The sequence below is a fragment of the Canis lupus genome, chromosome 4 (assembly GCF_048164855.1).
Source record: "Canis lupus baileyi chromosome 4, mCanLup2.hap1, whole genome shotgun sequence".
Lineage (NCBI taxonomy): Eukaryota > Metazoa > Chordata > Mammalia > Carnivora > Canidae > Canis > Canis lupus.
The window spans coordinates 88,262,561-88,280,803 of NC_132841.1; the positions used below are offsets into that span (position 1 = coordinate 88,262,561).

Below are 18,243 nucleotides of genomic sequence, written 5' to 3' on the forward strand. Positions count from 1 at the left end.
ATGACTCTGGGGATTTGTAGTTGTGCTGGATTTTTACTAATTTTGTGGATTATCCATTTTTAAACCAGTACCAGTTTTCCAACTGCTAAGCAGCATACTCCTGGGTTGCCCTCCTGCTGCTGAGTAATCACTATGTGTCTAGGGAACATTCTTAATTAAATATTAGTCTGACAAAAAAAAATATGACTTCATATATAAACCCCCTTTAAAAATAATGAGAGCAAAAAATAAAAATAAATGAAAATGAAAATAACGAGAGCAAATACTTCAGACACCAAACATAAATGCATTTTTAAGATAAGCCATTGTTGCACACCATGCCCACCGCATTCCACTCTTTAATGCATATTATTAAAAACTGACACAGAACTCTGTCTCATTCACCTCTACTTATTGGAATACTCACTCTTGAACATGGGAGGAAGAGAATGTGATTCTGTTCCATTTACAACAAATCCTCTGGACTAATACCTTCAAACCTTATAGGTGAGTCAAACTCACCTACAGGATATAAAACAGTCCTAAGTAGATTCCAAAACAAATAGAGTCATAGGTTCTCTGAACCAGCCATACCTAGAGATGAAGCCTTTGCACAACATGAAGTCTAGCCTGAACTTCTAATCAGAACCTCAAAGTTCACCTGGGAACACTTCCTTCAAATCCTGTCACACTCTGCACATCATTCAGTATCCTAATGACCCCTTTTCACAACCCAAATTCTAGTTACCACCTGGCAGCTGACTGAATAAAGGTGAGAAAAAAGTTTTACTATTGGGCTAGAGATATATGGGGGGAAAAGGCCAGTTTTCAATAACAATGATGATGGTACTGGTTGTATAGAGAAGTCTATCTTTACTGAACAGACATCATGCACATATTTTCCTAAAAGCACACAATCCTCAGAAATTACAGTACCCCAAAATGAAAACACACAAAGAGAAAAATATGCTTGAAGATAGTGCTGGAATTACATCTTTCTGAAGAAAAACTAATTCATCTTTCTCTTTCATTGTAATAGGTATAAGTTGACACATTTTGGAACAGGAATGACTGTGCTCAATAATCTGTATTATATCTTAAAGACTTGAGCATGGTTTCCTTCCAGATGTGAAAGGCATACTGAGGGTAATTCACACTTGGGCAAATGCTCTTTTTGTGCCACATTCCACACACATGAGCTGCTCACTGCTGACTGCTTTGTCAGCTTTACCTCTGGTTTTATGTCCCCTTACATGCTTCGTTACAGGACTGTGGTTAAAAGGATGGCAATGGTGGTATATAGACATTGGAATAAGGCAGCTGCTCATGACATCAGGCCAAAAGCAATCCCCCAAGCCCCCAAACAGAAACTTTTCTACTGATACTGCTCAAAACACAGGTTTGGTTACCCAAGGGCAAAAAAGAAAAACCAAACAAAGAAACAAACAAAAAGCAAGAAATGTCTCATAAATTCAGAATTGAGCTTGTAAGTCAAATGTTCAATCAGAGATTTGCCAGGAACTGCAGGTGGGGCTGCTAGAAATATTCAGTCATGCAGCAGTGACCAAGCACTCCCGCCATGCATCCCCTGCCACACTAAGGTCAGGTGGTGGAGCACTCTGCCCCTGTGGTGCCTCTGGGGCCCTGCCCAAGCCTGTAGATGTGGACGGCCTACACAGGGGATGTCCCACTGTGGTGGCCAGGAAAGACTGTTTCTGGGCCCCAGAGGACTGAAACCACTGGAGACAGTTTTTGGCAGGCTACCAACCCCAGGTCACTGCACAGACAACAACACAAACCTCTGGTCTGCCTGTGACAAAGGTCTAGTTACTCTCCTTGGAGTTTCAGCCTGAGGGGCATACTTCAGGATCAGCATATATCTAAGAGGCTTCAGAAGGTTCTAGAATGGAAGCCTCCATTCTAAGGGAACGGAGGTGTGAGACACCATTTTTTGTGTTCTTTGGTCTTGTTACAGTTTTCTGGTACCTCCCAGAAAAAAGCTCATACATATGTCTGGAGCCCCAATTTTTGTAACTGTTCTGAAAAAGATACCTCCCATATCACCTGGTCTGGAGGCCGGCAGAGTTTACAAATGCAGTCCCAAAAGTCTATATATGTTTGCATATCTTCAACGCTGCCGCCTAAAGGTCTAGCTTCCAATCCACCTGCAACTAGGTACTGACACAAATCCCTCCCTCCGGAGCACTCACAGAGCTTGGCATTCCCTCAGCAATGGGGTCCTATCAAAAATAAACCAATCACAAGGTTCAAGAGACAACTGAGAGATAAGACACAGTTAAACAATAAGGCTTATCTCCTGCACAAGGCTGCTCCTTCAAGACTGGGAGTAGCTATTTCACCCAAAACACAGAGGCTCAGCAAAATAAGGAGATGGAGGAATATGTTTCAGATGAAAGAACAAGATCAAACCTCAGGAAAAAAAGCATTAATGAAACAGATAAATAATTTACCTGATACAGAGTTCAAAATAATAGTCATGAAGATACTCATTGATCTTGGGAGAAGAATGTGTGAGCACAGAACTTCAAAGAGAGTGAAGACAGCACCAAATAGAAATCACAGAGCTGAAAAATACTATAAGTGACCTGAAAAATACATGAGAGGGGTTCAACAGCAAACTCAATGAAGCAGAAGAAAAAGTGGAGCTCACCCAAATAAAGTGGAAAAAAAGAAAATAAGTTAAAAAAGTGAAACAGTGGGATGCTTGGGTGGCTCAGTGGTTGAGCGTCTGCCTCTGGCCCAGGGCGTGACCCCGGGGTCCTGGGATCAAGTCCCACATCGGGCTCCCTGCAGGGAGCCTACTTCTCCCTCTGTCTGTGTCTCTGCCTCTCTCTCTCTCTGTCTCTCATGAATAAATAAATAAAATCTTTAAAAAAAAAAAAGTGAAATAGCTTAGGAGACTTATGGGACAATAAGCAGAATAATATTCACATTGCAGGGGTCCCAGAAGAATAAATGAGAGAGAAAAGGGGTAAAATACTTTTTTGAAAAAAAAATTGCTGAAAATTTCCCTAACCCGGGGAAAGAAACAGACATCCAGATCCAGGAAGCTAAAAGAGTTTCAAAAAAAGGTGAACCCAAAGAAACCTATACCAAGACACCTTATAATTAAAACATCAAGAATTAAGGAGATAATCTTAAAAGCAGCAAGAGAAAACAACCTGTTATGTACAAGGGAACCCCCATAAGGCCGCCAGCAGATCTCTCAGCAGAAACATAGCAGGCTAGAAGAGAGGGGCATGGTAGATTCAAAATGCTAAAGGAAAAACAAAAAAACAAAAAACTTCCAATCAAGAACATTCTACCCAATAAAGTCACTGTTCAGAATTGGAGGAAAGATAAAGAGCTTTCCAGACAGACAAAAGTCAAAGGAGTTCATGAGCACTGAACCCACTTATCGGAAATGTTGAAGGGACCTCTTTAAGCAAAAGAATGGGCACTAATTAATAAGAAAAAAACATATGCGAGTAAAAACTCACTGGGAAAGGTAAGTATATAGTAAAGGTAGTGGATCAATCACTTCTATAAAACTACTGTTGAAGGTTAAAAGGCAAAAGTAGTAAAAATAACTACAATAACTACAATAACTACAATAACTACACAAGAAGAAGATGTAAAATACGACCTCAAAAACATAAAACATGGCAGGGAGTAAAGTAAAAATGTTTTTGAGTTTTAGAATGCATTCAAATTTTACTTGCTAAAAATCAATCCATCAATCAATCATGAAGATATTAAAAAGAGTTATTATACAGGGGGTAAAATGCTTCCTTCTTTGTTAAAACTGGCCATTAGCAAAGGTGTAAGATGAGGGAATACTGTTACAACAAGTAATGCAGGAAAACTACACCAGGCTTCTGATGAGGTCATCTGGAACATTCTGCAGCAAAAGGAAGGTCCAGCCCAAGGAACTTGTAAGATTTAAAACAGTCCATTGTTATACCTAATGATAAAAAAAATCACCTGCAATTTATTATTTTTTCACTCAGAGTATATAGTTATTAACTTGACATAACAAACTTTTAAAACACAAGTCCCACTAGATTGTAAATCCCACTAGAACATAAGCTCCTTGAGGGCAGGGATCTTTTATTGACTGGTGTACACAAGCGCCTAAAGGAGACATAGAGTAGGCACTTAGCAAGTACTTGTGCCGTAAATAAAAACCTAAAGGGATCCTCATCACCAAGATGTTGCTCCAACATGGCTGTTGTATAGGACTGTGTAGGTTGTGTCCTGTATAAAACTAGCAGGCCCCGCTGGCAAAGTGGTGGGAATCCAGCCTATGTGCACCCACCAACACCTGCCCCTGGCTTGCTAGGGCAGAGTACAGAAATGGTGCTGTTTTGCAACCCATCTGCCCCGTGAGGCAGTGGACCAAGCCCCCTGCGCTCTGACCAGCACGCTTCCTCCAGCTGAGACTGCGGTGAGCTGCACAGGTCAAGGCCCTTAGAAGCAACGCAGTGCGTTTCCTCACAACCATTCTACAATCCAGACACTGTCAGTTCATTTCATACTGAGGCCTTCCCGCGTCAGTGCTCCTGCTCAATGGCTGAAGATGCGCCTTTAACAGATTCATCAACAAATCCTTTCGAACTTGACTCACAAGTCAAATCTGAAGTCTTGAAATTGCAAAGCCATGTTTGCCCCACTCCTCACAGCTGTTAAGCAGCCAACATGCTACTCTGGGCATCTGGGTCATCATTTTTTTCCTTTTGCTATTATACAATAACATATAATTAGTAACTGAAAGCATAAGATATTTAACTGAAGAGAAACATTAGCACAGAGGGTAAGTTAGTGACTGAAACAACAGTGAGGCACATAGGTCACATTTCCTTAACTTTGGCACTACTGGCATTTGGGGCAAGATAATTCTTTGTCATCAGGGGCTTTCCTGCGCATTGTGGGATGTTGAGCAGCAGCCCCAGTTTTACTCACCAGATGCCAGAAACATTCCACCACCTTGTTGAGTCAAGCACAATGTCTCCAGGTGTTTTCAAATGTTTGCTGGGGAGCAAAATCACCCCCAACTAAACCCGACTGGTACAGGTAAAGCTGCCATATTGGAACTGGGGTAGAGCCAGAAGGTGTTTAGTTAGTCATGGATAAATAAAAAGAATTATCAGCAAAATACTAGGATAAGCCTCAGCCCTAACATCAAAGTGAGGAATGGCCCAGTACAGTTGCCCTCCGTGGGGGAACACTGGGTGGTAAAAGGGGAGAGGGATGAGGAGAGACACGCACTAGGCTAAGCAAAAAAGTCACAGATGGAAAACCTGGATTGTGCAATCCCCTTGGGCACCACCTCAGGTGATCATCTTTCGGGAGATCCACATGAGTCCATTTGAACCTACTAATCCCTCTGCCTGAAAACACAATCTTTGCTGAGAAATCAAGAGTACTTCCACTCTGCTGGCCTCATGCAGAGAATGTGTTGGCTAAAAAATACTACCGCTGATAGTAAAGAAGGAAATCCCAAACAAATACTAAAGGTTGGTTTCAAAATGACTTTAATAGCCAATCTAAGAGTGAGGTCACTTGGCTTATGTTTTTAGGGAAGAAGATGTTTAAAAACTGATCTCACTCTAACCTGGTGATCCTATTGCTGTCTTTTGGAACTTCTCCAGGCTTGTTCCCAAGCCATCTTAGAACAGGCCATGCACAGACAAGCTCAAGACTGGAAGAACAGTATCCTCATGAAACCTTGTGAGGGAAGGAAAAAGTAAAAGCCAAATAGGATCTTTGCACCCATGCTGGCCTATTTGATCATTACAGTTGGGGCCTAGGACCATCAATTTTGCTTATGCCATTTGCCTCCTTTCTTCCTGAAACATCTTCGTCTGAATTCTAAGTCTGATGATTCGCTCCTTCTGCTTCGGCTCAGGGCTACAGCTGGAGGCCCAGGGCTCCTTCGCTGCCTCCACCGATGCCCCCTTGGTGCCGTCACCACCACGATCCACCGACACGTGCTGTCTGCAGACGTCAGCCCACCGCGGTGTCGGTACAGAGAGCCAGAGCAAGCGTTTAGAAACTCCTAGAGCAGTTTGACAGAACGGTTCCACGTCTGTTCCACGTAACAGCAACAGAATAAAACAAAAATGTAGCACTTCTACGTCGTGTGTCTTTATCGTACTTCTCCCTTAACTTCACTTCCCCTTACACTCACGGACTTTAACAAAGGATTAGTCCAGCACAAATGAGAAACAAAAACAAAACGCAAAGGCTCTTTGGCAGAGATCAGAGATATTTTGAGGAGAACCATCTTCACGTAATCTCACCTAAGTCCATGGTCTGAAATACCATCTCTATGTGGCTGGGACTGAATTGTGCATCTCCAGCCCCGATGTCCCCCGCGCTCCGGATTCAGAGTCCAGCTGCCTACTGGCATCTCCACTTGGACGTCTGAAAGCCTCTCAAAGTCGACAGGTCCTGAAGCAAAGCCGCTCATTTTATGCTTGGCGGGCCTGCTCTGCCCTGCTGCTCCTCAGCTCATTAAATGGCACTAGCACCCCACACCCCCAGTTGTTAGGGCCAAACACTTAGGGGTCACCCTTGACTAGTGTCTTCCTGCCACCCTCTACAGCCCATGCCGCATGTATGCCCGAGGCTCTGACTCTAGCAGGTTCTCACATCGGACCACTTCTCGCCATCTGGCCGCCAAGATCCCAGCTCAAGTCATCATCGTCCCCCACCTGGGAAACCGAGTCTCTGCTCTTTCCCCTGCTTCTACTCTTGCCCCTGACAGTCCACCCTCCCCAGCAGCCACCGGACTGTTTAATAGCACACACCTGGCCAAGCTCCCCGGGCTCTAGGCCCTCCCGTGGATTCGCATCGCACTTACAAGGAAGGCCAGGGTGCTAACCACGTGGCCCGTGGAGCCCGCCCCCCCGTGACTCTGGCTCACCCGGGACCGCCCCCCGCTGCCCACTCTGTCTCAAACACAGGGCCCTCCCCCTGTCTCGTAAACACCCGACGCATGTTCCTATCATCTCAGGAGCTTTTGCGTTGGTTTCCCTTTGCCTGAAACACTTTTTTTCCAGGCATTTGCAAGGCTAACTCCCTGGCTTCCCTGAGAACCTTGGCCGAGTAACATCACCGTGATTGTCTTGATCACTCTTACTTCAGGGCATCATGACTGATTACTATTGTATTAGTTCATTTTGAGATTTGTTCATTGCCTCTCCCTGCTCCCTAGAAGCTAACGTCCCCCAGCAGGAAGGGTTCAGACTTGCTTACTCTCCCGTGCCCAGAGAATGCCTGACATGGAAGAGGCCCGAGAACGTGTTTGAGCGAGCTACTGTATTTCCAACGTGCTCACGAACACACGAGGTGTTGATAGCATATTAGCTAGCAACAAAGGCTTTGCTACGCAGGTTTATCACTCACCCATTCACTGTATTCTGCGAACATGGTTTACGGAGAACATATGTGCCCTTTGAGCCACAGTTCCACATAATTAAATCCTTGTAACTAAACATTTAGGCCATTCAGCAACGACCCACAGAAATGGGAGCTGTGGAGAAATACATCAGTTCAGACTCACCTGATAACACTTTGAATTTTGTTCAACAAACTGTGGGAAATTCAATGTCATAGTGTATATAAGATACACTGGCCCTGGATCAAATGAAATGCTTTAATTCTTAAAAAAATATTTTATTTATTTATTTACAAGAGACAGAGAGAGGCAGAGACACAGAGGGAGAAGCAGGCTCCCTGTGGGGACCTGATGTGGGACTCGATCCCAGGACGCTGGGGTCACGACCTGAGTGGAAGGCAGATGCTCAACTGCTGAGCCTCCTAGGCGTCCCTGATTTAAAATGTTTAAGGGGCAGCCCCCGTGGCGCAGTGGTTTAGCGCCGCCTACAGCCCAGGGCGTGATCCTGGAGGCCCTGGATCAAGTCCCACGTCAGGCTCTCTGTATGATGCCTGCTTCTCCCTCTACCTCTCTCTCTCTCTCTCTCTGTCTTTCTCTATGAATAAATAAAGTCTTTAAAAAATAAATAAATAAAAATAATAAAAAATAAATAAAATGTTTAAGGATGCTGGCTCTCAAATACCAGGGAAGAAGCCATAAAAACAAACGATTCCAATGATAATTACAATTATTGAATGATAACTATAATTACAACGTGGTCTCATCTATCCAGAGTGCAGGTCACCCGAGACTCTACTAGACCAACTTCATTCATGGATTCACTTTGCTACTCGGCCTTATCACTCATTCATGCCCGTTGCAGGTATTTACTGAATACAAATTGTGCTGGACACTGTTCCAGGGCTGGGGAGGGAACGGCACAGCCATCAGTGAAGTGCACAGAGTCTTTTCCTTCACCCAGCTGTCTTTCCGGGTGGGGGGACTTTGCAACTTCTGACACCTGTTTTTAAAAACAGCGGTACAACTTTCATCAGCCAAATTCTGTAATTCTGTAATTCACTGGCTTCAAGGAGTTTTAGGGTCCACTTTGTAGAGATGGGTTTGCTCTTTTATCCGTACTCCATATTTTAAAATGTCTAAAAGACTTCAAAATCAAGATGTATATTCTCCACCACCATCATAGGGAAAACACTGCGTCTCAGATTTTGATTTATTAAAGACAAAACCGTTGGTGTTTCTGATGAAGGAGTGTGTATACGTATATAATCTCCCATATAAGTAATCTCATCAAGTAATTTTGGATGAAAACACTTCTTAAAACTGCAGTAAGTGGCTGAGTCAGAAACAGATTTAATCAATCTAGTGCACAATCACTAGCTCACTCGTCTTCTCCAGGACTCTGGGCTTGTGCCCACGTGCCGCCCACTCTGGCATCACTAAAAGCATTACCTCCGGCTGATTCCAAGCTACTCGTAACCTCCATGAGGCCGGGGCCTGGGCCTCTGTTCTCTGACCACGGAGCCCCCGCGCGTTCACTGGATTCACATTACAGTCGCGAGGAAATCTTATTCTAGCTGAGCTGTGGGTGTTTTCAGGGAAAAAAAAATTTTTTTTCCTGTTCAACGTGTATAAACAGTGTTGTAACCCCTAAGAGTGGCTCCATTTTTCTTATGAAACTTAACTGGACTGTACGTATCTTTCTCCCTTTTCTGCCTCATGCCCCTGAGAACACATGAGTTAATAATCACTGCACAGAGCCAGATGTATTTTAAAAAGTTGTGCTCTGTGATTCTTTTTTCACCCAAGAGCAGCGTTTTCTGGGAAAAGAAAAAAAAAAAAAAAAAAAGAAGCGAGGAAGGAGCTTTAAATCTTCCACAAAATATAGTGAATGCCAAAGAATGACTTCCTGCATTTACATAATTTCACCATGACTGTCGATCTACAACTTCTGGAAAGAAAAATTCTTTTCAAAGTTGAAAATTCATGTGAGAAAGTTGCAATTATACACTCAAACACTCACAACGATCTGAAGGGTAAATCGCCCACAAAGTGAACCAAAGTGGGTCTTACCTTTAATATCACGCAGAGCTATTACCAAAATTAAAACTATACGCCAGAATTTAAAGTGTCTGCATAACTGTGAAAGTCCAACAAGCAAGAGCACCAATTAACACTGTATTTCCGACTATAAGACTATTTTCTGGGGGCGCCTGGCTCACCGGCTTAAGCATCTGCCTTCGCCTCAAGTCATGCTTCCGGGGGGCCTGGGATCGAGCCCTGGGTCGTGCTCCCCGCTCCGTGAGGGTCTGCGTCTCCCCCTCCCCCGGCCCTGCTCATTCCCTCTCTGTCTCTCTAATACATACATCAATATTTTTAAGATTCTATTTTCTATGTAACAGTCTTCACGGCGGCGGTGGCCTTTGCTGCGTGAGCCTTGGGAGCAAGCGGCTTAGGAAACGGAACAGCACACGAGTGCGGGAGGGGCGGGGGCTCGGCGGGCCACGTGGGCCGGGCCTCAGGTCAGGTGCAGGTCAGGGTGCAGGTCAGGGTGCGGGGCCGGGCCGGGGCGGGCGCGGGGCCGTGTCGCCGGGAGGGGCTTCTCCCTGGGCGTGGGCTCCGCTCGCGCGCTCAGGTGAACCCACAGGAATCTCTGAACCAAGTTGAAAACCACGACTGTTTGAAAGCGGAAGGACGCGAGCACGGCGGGCCCGGGAGGAGGGAGGGAGGGAGCACGGCGGCCTCGGGAGGAGGGAGGGAGCACGGCGGCCCCGGGGAGGAGAGGGAGGGAGCACGGCGGCCTCGGGAGGAGAGGGAGGGAGCACGGCGGCCCCGGGACGAGGGAGGGAGGGAGCACGGCGGCCCCGGGAGGAGAGGGAGGGAGCACGGCGGCCCCGGGAGGAGAGGGAGGGAGCACGGCGGCCTCGGGAGGAGAGGGAGGGAGCACGGCGGCCTCGGGGAGGAGAGGGAGGGAGCACGGCGGCCTCGGGAGGAGAGGGAGGGAGCACGGCGGCCCCGGGACGAGGGAGGGAGGGAGCACGGCGGCCTCGGGAGGAGGGGGAGGGAGCACGGCGGCCCCGGGAGGAGAGGGAGGGAGCACGGCGGCCTCGGGAGGAGAGGGAGGGAGCACGGCGGCCCCGGGGAGGAGAGGGAGGGAGCACGGCGGCCCCGGGAGGAGAGGGAGGGAGCACGGCGGCCTCGGGGAGGAGGGGGAGGGAGCACGGCGGCCTCGGGAGGAGAGGGAGGGAGCACGGCGGCCTCGGGAGGAGGGGGAGGGAGCACGGCGGCCTCGGGAGGAGAGGGAGGGAGCACGGCGGCCCCGGGAGGAGAGGGAGGGAGCACGGCGGCCTCGGGAGGAGAGGGAGGGAGCACGGCGGCCTCGGGAGGAGGGGGAGGGAGCACGGCGGCCCCGGGGAGGAGAGGGAGGGAGCACGGCGGCCTCGGGAGGAGAGGGAGGGAGCACGGCGGCCTCGGGAGGAGGGGGAGGGAGCACGGCGGCCCCGGGAGGAGAGGGAGGGAGCACGGCGGCCCCGGGAGGAGGGAGGGAGCACGGCGGCCCCGGGAGGAGAGGGAGGGAGCACGGCGGCCCCGGGAGGAGAGGGAGGGAGCACGGCGGCCCCGGGAGGAGAGGGAGGGAGCACGGCGGCCCCGGGAGGAGAGGGAGGGAGCACGGCGGCCTCGGGAGGAGAGGGAGGGAGCACGGCGGCCTCGGGAGGAGGGGGAGGGAGCACGGCGGCCCCGGGGAGGAGAGGGAGGGAGCACGGCGGCCTCGGGAGGAGAGGGAGGGAGCACGGCGGCCTCGGGAGGAGAGGGAGGGAGCACGGCGGCCTCGGGAGGAGGGGGAGGGAGCACGGCGGCCCCGGGAGGAGAGGGAGGGAGCACGGCGGCCCCGGGAGGAGGGAGGGAGCACGGCGGCCTCGGGAGGAGAGGGAGGGAGCACGGCGGCCCCGGGAGGAGAGGGAGGGAGCACGGCGGCCCCGGGAGGAGAGGGAGGGAGCACGGCGGCCCCGGGAGGAGAGGGAGGGAGCACGGCGGCCCCGGGAGGAGAGGGAGGGAGCACGGCGGCCCCGGGAGGAGAGGGAGGGAGCACGGCGGCCTCGGGAGGAGGGGGAGGGAGCACGGCGGCCCCGGGAGGAGGGAGGGAGCACGGCGGCCTCGGGAGGAGAGGGAGGGAGCACGGCGGCCCCGGGACGAGGGAGGGAGGGAGCACGGCGGCCTCGGGAGGAGGGGGAGGGAGCACGGCGGCCCCGGGAGGAGAGGGAGGGAGCACGGCGGCCTCGGGAGGAGAGGGAGGGAGCACGGCGGCCTCGGGAGGAGAGGGAGGGAGCACGGCGGCCCCGGGAGGAGAGGGAGGGAGCACGGCGGCCCCGGGAGGAGAGGGAGGGAGCACGGCGGCCTCGGGAGGAGGGGGAGGGAGCACGGCGGCCTCGGGAGGAGAGGGAGGGAGCACGGCGGCCCCGGGAGGAGAGGGAGGGAGCACGGCGGCCCCGGGAGGAGAGGGAGGGAGCACGGCGGCCTCGGGAGGAGAGGGAGGGAGCACGGCGGCCCCGGGACGAGGGAGGGAGGGAGCACGGCCGCCCTGGGAGGAGGGAGGGAGGGAGGGAGCACAGCGGCCCCCTCCGGCCCCGGGTCAAGAGCTCCTTGGATGCACCGGGGCTGCCGGGTCCGCCCCGCAGGACGCGTCCTCACGGCGACTTACCGCGCGGAGCCCCCGAAGGCCAAGGCCGAGACGCCGCCCGCGTCGGGAAGGGCCGCGGACTCCGCGCAGGAAGTGCCACCGGGAGGCCGCGGCGGGCGAGGCCGGACAACGGGCGGGGCGGGGCGGGCCGGGCCGGCGGCCTCGGTCGGGGCAGCTGCTGCGGCCCAACGCCCCGACATGCAGGTGGCAGCAGGTAGCCCGGGGCTCCAACCCCTGCACCGCCCGCCACGCCCGCGACCCCGCCCTGACCTCGCCCTTGACCTGGCCCCGACCCCGCTCCTGACCCTGACCCCACCCCGCCCATGACCCCGCCCCTGACCTCACCCTTGACCTGGCCCTGACCCCGCTTCTGACCCCGCCCCCGCCCGTGACCCTGACCCTGCCTCCGCCCCTGCCTTGACCCCCTCCTGACCCTGACCCCCACCCGGCCCATGACCCCGCCCTGACCTCGCCCTTGACCCCGGCCCGCCCCAGCCCCCGCCCGGACCCTGGAGGTGTCTGCGTCCCCCGTTACCAGGAGAAACCAGCCCCAGGCAGTGCGCGAGCACCTGCAGCAGGTCCCTCGAGGGCAGGGTCCACCCTCCAGGGACTCGGGGGCTCCGTAGGGGCAGCTCTGGGATCCAGTCGGAGACAAGGTCGCCTCTGCCCCTCCCCCAGAGCAGCTGAGAAGTCCGGGTCCCTGTGAGCCCCGGGGAGGCCGGGCTGGGCCGCGCCACGTCCCACACAGCAGTTCCACTCCCCCTAAGTGTTTCCTATTTACTGTCACGGTTAATTTTGTGTGTGGACTTGCCTGGGTCACCGCGGGGCCATTCCCGGGGTGTCCTCTGGCCCCGGGGAAGCAGCCGCCCTCCTCGCTGTGGGCAGTCCCCCCCCCCCCATCTGTTGGGGACCAGCGGGAACGGAAAGGGCAGAAGGCGCAGCTGCCTCCCTTGCCTGATTCTTCTGAGCGGACCCCTGGATCGTCTCCTGCTCCGGGTTCCCAGGCTCTGGCCCCGACCGAGGGCACCACTTTCCTGGGTCAGCTTAGAGACAACAGACCACAGCCCGTCCCAGGGCCCAGCACTGTGCCAAGCAGCCGTCACAGCATGTTACACGTACCTCTCGGTCCCTCTGGTCCTGTTGCCCTGCAGGACTCTGACATTCCTTCCTCCAAAGCAAATAAACGTCCTACATCATAAGCTCGACGTGACTCCTCATGGTAACGACGCCCGTTTTCTGTGGACCACATCCTGGTCCCGGGGACGCTGGCACTGCTTTCTCCCATCACAGGGCAGGCATCAGCTCTACGTGGGGGCCCAGCACCCAGTCACACTGAGCCCTTCCAAGGGAAACCACGGAGCTGAAAGGGGCATTGTGGCCGTGGTTCTTCATCCACAGCCAGACACTTACAGACTAGGATAAGGACGCCGGCATTCACGGACAGGCACACAGGGCACGACGGTGGAGGGCCTTCCTCCCCAGATGTGGCGAGAGGCCTCTCAGCTCCCTGTCCATGACGGCAGCTTACACAGGGGTCATCGCACGATGTGACACTCTCGTTACAAAGTAAAAATGTCACTTTTCTGTCTACTTTTGAAATTTCCAAGATTTGACATATTGAGGTGTTTTTCAAATAAGTCTATCTCTGTGACTTTTGTGGTTTTATAGCCCTTAAGTCAGCAATTCATGGAGTATTTGTTGAACATCTATGGGACACAAGTTCTGAGGCTGTGAGGTGGGTGTGTAAAGGGCAGGTGGCGAAGGACCGCTTAGTCTCCGGGGGAGACAGGGGCCGCTGGCTGGGTGAACACGCCATCAGCTGATGGCGGAGGCAGATACAACAGAGAGCTCCAGGCACCTGCTGGAAGAAAGATGGGGAATGGTGCCTACAGGGAGGGGAGGAGGAGGTGACTCTGAAATTGGAGAGCTGCGTCTCAGTTGTTGACTTTGCCCACTTACGGGCTGCGTGACTCTGGGCAACACAGTGACCTCTCTGTTACTGTTTCTTCATCCGTGAAATGGAAGGATGATTGTATCTGCCTCCCAGAGTTGTTATAGATAGTACAGCTAGACCACAGACACAGGACAGCGGCCCGCAGAGACGGTACCGCTAGCCCACAGAAGGCACGTGGAATGGTTTGGGAGCATGGGAAGGATCACATACACTGCAGCAGTGATACTTAGCAGGTCTCACTAACTGTGGCAATGAGCAAAAATCGACTGCTTTTTTATCCATAATAAAGCAGACAGGCCTATATATATGGCCCAGTGGACAGAAGTGTGTCAGTGGCCCCCTGTGGTTGCAGGAGGGGCTGAGACTTTGCATACTTCACTTTCTAGCTTGTAAGAAGGCAAAGGGAATGGTTGCTAAGGAGACCAGACCTTGGGGGGCACAACTGTCTCCTTGGTGTTTGAATGTTTTTAAAATCAGCCAAGTTTCAAGTGAGGGACAAAGATGATGAACCAAAACCAAGCCCAGTGCACTAACATATTTGTGTTTAGAAATAATTTGTGGATATTTTCTATTATGTATTCCTTTAAGATTGGATAATCTATTCAGATTTGTTATTTTAAATATAAGCAAAAATTTATCAGTTTGTAAAACAATATTGTAATGTTCACGACAGCTAAAGGGTCACATCCCTATAAATTCAATGTCTCACATTTCAGTAGATTTCTCCAGAACTTATGACCATTTAGCGTGTTAGACCACTGAAAAGCTTGAAAACGAGAAATGAATATATTAAATTTATGAATGCTATTTAAATATTTAATGAAACTTAATTAAGTTAGTTGTGAAGGTCCCCTTGTAAGTGATTGCTAAACTGTACCAGAGTTATAACTAGAATGATGAGAGTCTGAACGTAAGAGCTTAAGAAAAATTTGGTTTTGGAATAAGCAACTCTAGTACACTGACTATTCATTAAAAGAAGTGGAAGTTAACATGAATGATTTTTTTCCTTTGGATAAAATACCCAGGAAAACGCCAAATCCTAAACTGAAAACAACTAGTAGGAAACAAACCTTAACTGAAAACCATGAAACCAAACCCTATCCCATCCTTCTGAGGAGTTCAGGTTCCTACCCTGATCTCTCGGGGTCATCGTTCATCATTCTAAACGTCAGTCTCCTCAGCCCTCACATCCCTGGCCCTCAGCCTGTCCTCCCCCGACATAGATCACCCTTGGATGATCCCCGGTTATTCAATCTCTCTTCCAAACCCCACGTAAAAGGCGCTGAGGGCTTCAAGGCTCACATTTGCTGTCCCTTTAGAAACACGACTTCCCAAACTTCCAGCTGATACCTCAGACTTCCTTCGCAAAGATCCTTCTATCAGCACGTTTCCTCCCCACGATATTGTCACTTCTGTCCCTCCCATCACTAAGCTTAAAACTCAAACACTTCTCCTTCCAGCACATGCTTTACGGCCTACAAGTCATTAGCTAGGAGTCCTACTGAGATTGCGACTGATTTCTCAACAACACTTCCTATTTCGTTTGTCACTACCTGCCTTCAAATCCCCTGAATGTTCTCTCCATTCTCTTCTCCACCTATTCAATTAGTCATAAAAGCCATTTTCAGTATCCACCCCCCATGGCACACCCAGGACACGATCAACCTCCACCCCCCCCACACACTTTCACCTTCACAGACTCCATCCTGCCTGATTAGACACACGTGGAACCCCAGATTCTAGCCTGTGCCCCTCCGGTAGACAGACAGGTTGGGTTAGGACAGTGGTGACTCAGTCATCTTACGGCATGAACCTTCCCCAGACGGCGCTCTCTACATGGCAAACACTCGTTAAATATTGGGTTACATCCGCGAGCTTTGTTCAGACTTCATCAATCGTTTTAGGAAAAAAATGATAATACACTTTTACACCATTTTCATTTTCCTGTGAGTCTATTCGTGTTAAATCAAGTTCTAATATCGATGTGTGCTCTGCGTCAAGGAGTGTCAATGCAGCACTCACTGTCGCGCTGGTCGGGATGCGACCGCTGCTGTAATTGGACAGCTCTTCCTCTTCCATGTAATAGTTCTGCACTAGGCTCTACTATAAGGCCGACATGACTTCATCCTCAAAGAGAGGGAAGTCCTAAAGGTGCAAAGCTCCTTTGCTGTTTCTGGATTAAAGTTCAAGGGCAACATGATTACTCTGAACGGCATTTCGTTTTCTGTATTTGACTGTAGGACGTTGAAAGAGGAAATCGCACATGAAAGGGAACCCTTTTTGACATTAAGCTATGGTTCAAGTACTGTAGCTTAGACTAAGTAGGGTTTCTCTAGATTGTGATCTTAAAATATACAACCATTCATCGTCATTTCCAACCTTCAGCCGTGCTGAAGAGTTTCCTAAATTGGCCACACACATGACTCTGCTCATTAGTAAATATGGGAATCCTGCATCTGACACACTGGGGCTTCTTTTACCTATCAAGAGAGACACTGAAGAATGAATGAAAATATAAATAAAAGTGATAAATAAGAATAAATATCGAAAGGGTCATTTTAATTACTAAAAATAGTTTCACTGGTATTGCGTTAGTTTACATTAATTAATAAAAATCATAAATCACTAATACTCATTTGGTATTAATCAAGCTTCTCTTTCTCTCGTGTCTTTTGTTTGTCTGTTTGGCTAACAAATAGAGTGACCCTTAAATTCTGAAAGAATAGCTAATTACGGACATGCCCTGGTTATAAAGAACAGTAATCTGAGGAAAGAAAGAAAGTACTTTAGACGTGAATCAATAAACACATCTATGGAATTAACATGAGAATTATTTGGTTAACTTTGCCAGAACCAACCTTCAAACACCGAATTTTATATCTGGGGGAAAAAATTTTCAAAGTATGGAAAACAAACATACCATGAGCAAAAGAGCTCATAAGATTCACCAAAGGGAAATGGAACAAGTAAATCCGTCCATCTGTTCATACCTTTTTTTTTTTCACTGCATTTGGAAACGTGCTGGACAGAGATAACTTTGTTCAGTTCTGAAGTGCGACTTGACATGATTGTTGTTTCTGGCGCCTGAGTCTCTGCACAGGACCCACGAAGTCGAGGAGCCGGCCAGGAAAAGGCAGCTGCCAGTTTCTGCGAGGAGATTAGAGCCCCAGCACCGCCTCCTTTATCTGCCTCTACCCTCCAAGCACACTCAGGAATTCAATTCATCAAGAAAATTCATCATCTCAACTTACTAACAGCACAACTCTCAGAACGAAAGGTAATCATGGGATCTGCGACACGCCACACAGGATCCAAGAGGGGCTGTCAGGAAGCTGATGCTCTGCACTGACTTATCTTATCTCGATTGCTGTGTCCTGTGCTCATTAATTTTTTTTTTTCAACCAGAAGCATTATTTTCCTTTTCCTTCCCAACACTACCCGCCCCCCAACTCAGGATCCTTCCTGTTCATCCTTCCCTGAGATATGATATATATATTTTTTTTCTTTTCAGTCCCTTTCCCTCTTGCAAACAAGAATGGACTCACATCAGTAGACCCACAAGTTGGGTATCTGGGTCGTATCTCTGGGGCTGGGGCTGCTTAGAAACCTCATTCTCTCCTGGCCACACTGATAATGAGATGCTCTCAGACATCATGAGCAGGGGAGCTTAACAACCTGGGTCTAAGTACAACCTCTTAACCTCATCTGAATAATCAGCGTGGAGGTTCCATCTTCCATTTGTCAGAATGATCAGTTGTGGTGTCACAGAAAAGTCGGAGGGGTGAGGTTTGTTACGAGGGCATCCAAAATAACACTATTTTATAAGCTACACAGTATTATGAAGAAATTCGCCTTTAGCATTTGTTATGAAGCACCAAAAAACCGTCCCTATGTGTCCAACTAATCGTGAATGGAAAAATATGCCTTAGAAACAGTTTCTCCAAAATAGGACAAAACTTATTTTTATAGTACAATATGCGAAACAGGGTTTCATGTAATTATGCAATTATATCTATGCTCTGTTCTTAAAACCAAACCAAGTCTTTCTCTTTTTTGTTTAAGATTTTATTTATTAGAGAGACAGAGACAGAGAGACAGAGAAGGAGAGGGAGCACAAGCAGGGGGCACGGCAGGCAGAGGCAGAGGGAGAGGGAGAAGCAGGCTCCCTGCTGAACAGAGAGCCCGACATGGGACTCGATCCCAGGACCCTGAGATCATGACCTGAGCTGAAGG

At 49.8% G+C, this 18,243-nt stretch overlaps 1 protein-coding gene across 3 annotated transcripts in view; it reads right to left on the reverse strand.

Moving 5' to 3' along the window:
• FBXL7 (F-box and leucine rich repeat protein 7) overlaps positions 1-18,243 on the reverse strand; it is a 364,287-nt gene that overhangs the window by 145,422 nt on the left and 200,622 nt on the right. The window lies entirely within an intron of this gene.